The following is an 8,406-nucleotide window of genomic DNA, read 5'->3' on the forward strand; positions in this document are numbered from 1 at the left end:
TGTGTATGGTCATTCATGCGGGTATTAGCTGGCCCAAAGGAAAGTTAATATTTGGCCGAAGATCATACACACTTGTGATGATAAACATGTTATAATTCTAAAGTTTTATACATGTGACTGATGAATCAATCCAAAGAGGGATTCGTCAGTTGATATGCCTTATTATGAATGTTTGATCATTACAACAAGAGTACTACTTGCAGTTAATATCACTGTACAAAGACTTGATGTTGATGGTGCACTAGGTATCTTGAGTTGGACATACCATTGTTTAAGCACATTGATAATTTTAAGTTGTGAACATATTTTAATATTTTGTCTTTTGTTTGAATCAGATACATCGATTGCCTCAATATCTGCAATTTTGAATTCGGTTCCGGTCCTTAATGGTGAAAATTTTAAGGACTGGAAAGAGAACATGGAAATTGTTCTTGGTTGCATGGATCTGGACTATGCATTAAGGGTAGAGCAACCCCCTTCTCCTTTGGAATCCAATGCCTCTGAAGAGAGGAAGGATTATGAGAAGTGGGATCGCTCTAATCGCATGAGTCTAATGATCATTAAGCGCGACATTCCAGAGGTCTCTAGGGGTACTATCTCGGATGAGATAAATAGTGCCAAAGATTTCCTTGCTGAGATTGAAAAGTGCTTTGTAAAGAGCGATAAGGCGGAAACAAGTACTCTGTTATAAAACTTGATTTCCATGTGGTATCAAGGCAAGGGAAACATAAGTGAATACATTATGGGAATGTCCAACATCGCTTCAAAACTTAAGGCCCTTAAGCTTGAGGTGTCGGAAGACTTACTCATTCATTTGGTCTTGCTTTCTCTTTCTACACAATTCAGTCAGTTTAAGATTTCTTATAACTGTCAAAGGGAGAAATGGACTCTAAATGAGCTCATTTCATTTTGTGTGCAAGAAGAGGAAAGATTGAAGCGAGAGAGGATAGAAAGAGCCCATTATGTTACTACCTCTAAAGACAAGGGCAAAAGGAAAACCACTTCAGAGCCCAAGAATGAAGCTGCTAGGGGTTCAGTGCAAAAGAAACAGAAGCAGGATGATGTCTGTTTCTTTTGCAAAGCAACTGGACATCAAAAGAAGAAATGTGTAAAGTATCACGCCTGGCGTGCTAAGAAAGGTACATTTCTTGCTTTGGTTTGTTCTGAGGTCAATTTAACTTCAGTACCTGGAAACACCTGGTGGTTAGACTCCGGTTCAACTTCTAACATCAGTGTTTCAATGCAGGGTTGCCTGAGCTACCGAAAGCCTAATCATGTTGAAAGATACATATATGTTGGCGATGGGAAATCGGTAGAAGTGGAAGCTATAGGGCATTTTAGGTTGTTATTATGTACTGGTTTCTATTTGGATTTGAAAGACACTTTTGTTGTACCGTCTTTTAGACGGAATTTGATTTCTGTTTCATATTATTTTTGTTTCATATTTGGACAAATTTGGTTATTGTTGTTCATTTGGAAACAATTCGGTTCAATTGTCTTTAAATTCAAATGTTATTGGAACTGGTTCACTTATGATGATTGACAACCTTTATATGCTGAATATCATAACTGATTATAGCGAAACCCTGAATGTGGAATCACGTGGTACTAAGCGTAAAATTGAAAATAATAATTCAGGTGCATTATGGCACGAGCGCCTAGGTCACATTTCTCAAAAGAGAATTAAGCGTCTTATGTCAGATGGGATTTTGGATTCCATTGACTTCACAAACCTTAATGTTTGTGTTAAATGCATAAAAGGAAAACAGACCAAACAATCTAAATATGGTGCATATAGAGCTTCAAACGTCTTAGAATTGATACATATAGATATCAGTGGGCCATTCCCTACGACTTCCTGGAATGGACAACGATACTTCATATCATTCATAGACGATTATTCTCGTTATGCATACATTTTTCTTATTCATGAAAAGTCCGAATCGGTGGACGTGTTCAAAACTTTTAAGTCTGAAGTTGAAAATCAACTCAGCAAAGGGATTAAGTGCGTCATATCTGACCGTGGTGGTGAATACTACAGTAGATATGACGGTTCAGGTGAACAACGTCCAGGGCCTTTTGCCAAATACCTAGAGGAGTGTGGTATAGTCCCACAGTACACCATGCCCGGATCGCCTAGCATGAATGGTGTGTCTGAAAGACGAAACCGGACTCTTAAGGACATGGTAAGGAGTATGATTTGTCACTCTACCTTACCAGAGTCACTCTGGGGAGAGGCACTTAAGACAGCAGCTTATATTCTTAATAGGGTACCAACTAAGGCAACTGCTAAAACACCTTATGAGCATTGGACTGGGCGAAAGCCAAGTCTATAGCATTTTCATGTGTGGGGATGTCCAGCTGAGGCAAGGCCTTATAGGCCTTATAAAAAGAAATTAGACTCCCGTATAGTAAGCAGTTACTTTATTGGTTACTCTGAAAAATCAAGGGGCTATAAATTTTATGATCCAAGTATGAAATCCATATTTGAGACGGGTACAGCCACGTTCTTTGAGGATGTTGAGTTTGAGGGGGAAGATAAGGTTAGAAACTTTGTCTTAGAGGAAGAATCTGTATCTATTCCAGATGCGATTCATATGGTTGCTTTTGAAGAAGCAAATTTGGAACCTCCTCAGGACATAGTTGATGAAACCTTCCCTGCTCAAGGTGAGTTAGTAATTCATGAAGGACAAACTCAAAACCCTCAGGAACATGGACAAGAGGTGCAAGAGCCTATAGCTTTGCGTAGATCCACTAGAGAAAGGAGAAATGCAATTTCGGATGATTACATTTGCTTTCTCTTGGAACATGAGGGTGATGGCTTAATGGACAATGATCCATTAAACGTTCGTGAAGCCATCCAAAGTTCCAATTCATAAAAGTGGATTGTTGCAATGAAAGAGGAGTATAAATCCATGCAAGACAATAAAGTTTGGGAACTTGTCCCATTACCAGAAGGTAAGAAACCCATTGGTTGCAAATGAATTTTTAAGACCAAGCGGGATACTAATGGTAATGTGGAAAGGTATAAGGCATATCTTGTAGCTAAGGGTTTTACTCAGAAGGAAGGGATTGACTATGAAGAGACTTTCTCTCAAGTTTCGACGAAAGACTCTCTTAGGACAATCATGGCTCTTGTAGCACATTATGATTTGGAGCTTCATCATATGGATGTCAAAACAACTTTTCTAAATGGAAACATTAATGAAAAGATTTACATGGTGCAACCAGAACAGTTTGTAACGGGAGACCGAAAGAATATGGTTTGCAAATTGACAAAATCCATATATAGGCTAAAACAAGCGTCTCGTCAGTGGTACCACAAATTTCATGAGGTGATTCTCTCTTTTGGTTTTGAGATGAATTCAGTTGAAGATTGTGTGTATCACAAGTTCAGTGGGAGCAAGTACATTTTCTTGCTCTTGTATGTGGATGACATACTGCTTGCCACTAATGATGTGGGTACCTTGTTAGAAACCAAGACATTTCTATCCAGTAATTTTGAAATGAAGGATCTTGGTGAATCTTCGTTTGTATTAGGAATCCAGAAATACCGAGACAGATCTCAGGGTATTCTTGGATTATCACAAAAGAGCTATATAGAAAAGGTGCTCAAAAGGTATGGCATGCAGGACTGTAAAGTAATGGATACTCCAGTTGCTAAGGGAGACAAATTTAGTCTCAATCAGTGCCCTAAAGGAAATCTGGAAATTCAGGAAATGCAAAAAATCCCTTATGCATCAGCTGTAGGGAGTCTTATGTATGCTCAAGTATGTACGCGTCCGGATATAGCGTTCATAGTTGGGGTTTTAGGCAGATATATGAGTAATCCAGGAATGGACCATTGGAAAGCAGCCAAAAGGGTCATGAGGTACTTAAAGAGAACAAAAGACTATATGCTCACATATAGGAGATCAGACCAATTAGAGATCATTGGGTATTCTGACTCCGATCTCTTGTATGTGGATGACATATTGCTTGCCACTAATGATGTGGATACCTTGTTAGAAACCATGACATTTCTATCTAGTAATTTTGAAATGAAGGATCTTGGTGAAGCTTCTTTTGTATTAGGAACCTAGATACACTGAGACAGATCTCGGGGTATTCTTGGATTATCACAAAAGAGCTATATAGAAAAGGTACTTAAAAGATATGGCATGTAGGACTGTATAGTAAGGGAGACAAATTTAGTCTCAATCAGTGCCCTAAAGGAAATCTGGAAATTCAAGAAATGAAAAAGATCCCTTATGCATCAGCTGTAGGGAGTCTTATGTATGCTCAAGTATGTACGCGTCCGGATATAGCGTTCATAGTTGGGGTTTTAGGCAGATATATGAGTAATCCAGGAATGGACCATTGGAAAGCAGCCAAAAGGGTCATGAGGTACTTAAAGAGAACAAAAGACTCTATGCTCACATATAGGAGATCAGACCAATTAGAGATCATTGGATATTCTGACTCCGATTTTGCGGGATGCTAAGATAGTAGACGATCTACTTCGGGCTATGTTTATCTGTTAGCTGGTAGTGCGGTTTCTTGGCGTTCTGCCAAGCAAAACCTTGTAGCTTCATCCACCATGGCAGTGGAATATATAGCATGTTATGAAGCATCACTTCAGTCATCATGGCTGAGAAAGTTTGTCACTAGGCTGCAAATTGTGGAATGGATTGAAAGACCACTAAATTTATACTGTGACAATAATTCAGCTGTGTTGTTCTCCAACAACAATAGGAGTTCGGCAAAGTCGAAACACATCGACATTAAGTTCCTAATTGTTAAGGAAAAGGTACAAAGTGGATAGCTTTCCATAGAACACTTAGGCACTAACTCCATGATTGCGGATCCTCTTACAAAGGCTATCACACCCAAGGTCTTTCATGAGCATACTGCTCACGTGGGTGTTCTACAGTGTGAGGATTTTTTGGTTTAGTGGGAGTTAGAAAGTGCACACTTTTGTTATGTTCTATGTAATTTCAGTATTATGTATGGATAATTTGTATTCAAACTTCAATTGATTAATCATTCAGTTTGGTATTCTGTCATTATACTTTGTACAATAAGGTTTTTTGTTATTGTTAAGGATCACACTAAAGTTAAGTAGGACCAGTTGAAAATTGACATGTACAGATCATATTCATGTAATTTTCATGCTACACATTTCATGATGTATCTATGTCATTTAGTTGTGTCAATGTTGATGATCATTGTTGAATTAGTCATGATTAATATGGCGAAGTTCAATGTGATTCGATATGAAGACATGACTAATGGACGAGATAATTTGGGTATGTCTAAGTCATAATGGCAATATTTAAGCGCGCAATAAGGATAACACGTACGGCGAATCATATGTATGACCAGTGGGAGATTGTTAGAATTACTGACAATTTATTGGTCACAAATATAATTCTATAATTGTGTTATGGCCATTATGGCCATTCTGCCGCTTGTGCTGTGCCATAGCTAGTTCGTATTCTGCCTTCCCAGGCCTTCTTGTAATATAAGACACCCTCACAAGGTTTATAAAACTGATAAATGAAAATATGAAACAATGATGAACATTGAGGATGGAAGGAAAGCCACAAGCGTCAATTGTTAGAATTACTGACAATTTATTGGTCACAAATATAATTCTATAATTGTGTTATGGCCATTATGTAATTAGCCAAAATATAAAATGATCTTAAGTAATTAATTTGGTGGCTAAGGGCATATGTGTCATGAAATAATATAAGTGTAGATACCTTCAGGCAATTTCTGATTTGATGAAGGGACTGAATCAGAATTATTGCAACTAAAGTAGTAACCGCTTCAGGGTTGTTTTTTATGGGTTAGGGTCCCCATTTGTAGAGCAATAGGTTTTCAGGTGTAAAGTTGAGGAGAATAAGGTAGGATGAGGATAGTGCTATCCAACAAGGATATAACACTATCAACTCATCCATTTTGGTATATAACAAGGCTCCTCACTACACACAACACACTCTTAAGAACTAAGGCATTCTCTCATTCCCCTCTAGAGAGAAGCTAAGGAAAACCATTCGGCGCTCTATCATCTGGAAGATCATCGCACCCTCATACCTTCGAGATTCCAGAAATTGCTCAATAGGGTATGTTCTTCATCTTCACCATGAACGCATTTGGGGTTTCTTCGGTCTGGACCATGATTGTTCCATTTGGGTTTATGTATGGACATAAACATTACGTTATTGGAACAAAGCCATGGTCATAAGGACTTCCGTGTTTAATCTATGGATTTCGGATGCAGTTTTTCTCCAACATCAATACCACAGAGAATCCTTGAAAGCCTTTTTTATGGAAGCAATATATATATATATATTCTCTGGAGAGAGAAAAACTTTTGAAATGAAAGAAGAAGATAATTGGTTGAAGAAAAAAAAGTGGAAGTGATGAAATAAAAGAGCTAAAAGTAAAAACGGAGATGTTAAGGAAAAGAAAAGAATCGGAGAGATTATTAGAAGAGAAAAAGACATTTTAAAACATTATTATTTACTAACATTTAATGTTTTAGGGAACGAAAAGTCTTGTTATTTGAATTTGAAAATGAAAAGCATCAAGGAAAACATCCAGTGCGACTGTCCAATGCCTTTTCTTCATTTTTCCAATTTCCAATAGTATAAAATTATACAGTGCATTGAGAGTTCACGGTAATAAAATGGAGTTTTTTGGAGGGAAAAAAGTAAAAGAGAGACTGACACGTGGCATAGGATGACATGGAAGAACCTTATTTTGTTATATAGTATATAGAAGACATATTTTAAAACATTATTATTTAATATTATTTAATGATTCAGGGAACGAAAAGTCTTGTTATTTGAATTTGAAAATGAAAAGCATAGAGGACAACATCCTGTGCGACTGTCCAATGCCTTTTTTTCATTTTTCCAATTTCCAATAGTATAAAATTATACACTGCATTGAGAGTTCACGGTAAGAAAATGGAGTTGTTTTGGAGGGAAAAAGTAAAAGAGAGACTGACATGTGGCATGGGATGACATGGCAAAACCTTCTTTTGTTATATAGTATATAGACCATGGGTTTCTTCGGTCTGGATCATGGTTGTTCCATTTGGGTTTATGTATGGGCATAAACATTAGTTTATGGGAATAAAGCCATGATCATAAGGACTTCCGTGTTTAATATATGGATTTCGGATGCAGTTTTTCTCCAACATCAATACCACAGAGAATCCTTGAAAGCCTTTTTTATGGAAGCAATATATATATATATATATTCTGTAGAGAGAGAAAAACTTTTGAAATGAAAGAAGAAGATAATTGGTTGAAGAAAAAAAAGTGGAAGTGATGAAATAAAAGAGCTAAAAGTATAAACGGAGATGTTAAGGAAAAGAAAAGAATCGGAGAGATTATTAGAAGAGAAAAAGACATATTTTAAAACATTATTATTTAATATCATTTAATATTTTAGGGAACGAAAAGTCTTGTTATTTGAATTTGAAAATGAAAAGCATAGATGACAACATCCTGTGCGACTGTCCAATGCCTTTTCTTCATGTTTCCAATTTCCAATAGTATAAAATTATACAGTGCATTAAGAGTTCACGGTAAGAAAATGGAGTTGTTTTGGAGGGAAAAAAGTAAAAGAGAGACTGACACGTGGTATGGGATGACATGGCAGAACCTTCTTTTGTTATATAGTATATAGAAGACATATTTGAAAATATTATTATTTAATATCATTTAATGTTCAGGGAACGAAAAGTCTTGTTATTTGAATTTGAAAATGAAAAGTATAGAGGACAACATCCTGTGCGACTGTCCAATGCCTTTTTTTCATTTTTCCAATTTCCAATAGTATAAAATTATACAGTGCATTGAGAGTTCACGGTAAGAAAATGGAGTTGTTTTGGAGGGAAAAAAGTAAAAGAGAGACTGACACGTGGCATGAGATGACATGGCAAAACCTTGTTTTGTTATATAGTATATAGATGCTTACTTTCCTCGTGGGGGTCTCTTCTTATCCACTGCACAAACAGAACCGACTTAAGACTTTTCAAAACAAAAAGTTACATGGTTTTATCTTTAGTTGGGAACAAGCGAACAATCAAATAGTAAAGAGTATAGAGACAAGAGAATAACACAAGAGATTTGGTAACGAGGTTCGGCCAATTGTGCCTACGTCCCCGGGAGCGTTGAGCGGCTACCACTATATATTATTAGAGAATAAGGATTAGTGTTTTACTATTCTTCTCCTTGTTACATTAGGTTTACATAACATAAATATATAGCCCTCTGCACCAACCCTTTTACATCAGCCCAAGCCCAGAACTTATATTGTTGTTATCTAGAGATATGAGTCATTGCACAACACTCATCCTCCTCCTCATCCTATCCTCATACTCATTCTCGTCCTCATCCTATCCTT

Source organism: Lupinus angustifolius, unplaced genomic scaffold, assembly GCF_001865875.1.
Source record: "Lupinus angustifolius cultivar Tanjil unplaced genomic scaffold, LupAngTanjil_v1.0 Scaffold_118, whole genome shotgun sequence".
Lineage (NCBI taxonomy): Eukaryota > Viridiplantae > Streptophyta > Magnoliopsida > Fabales > Fabaceae > Lupinus > Lupinus angustifolius.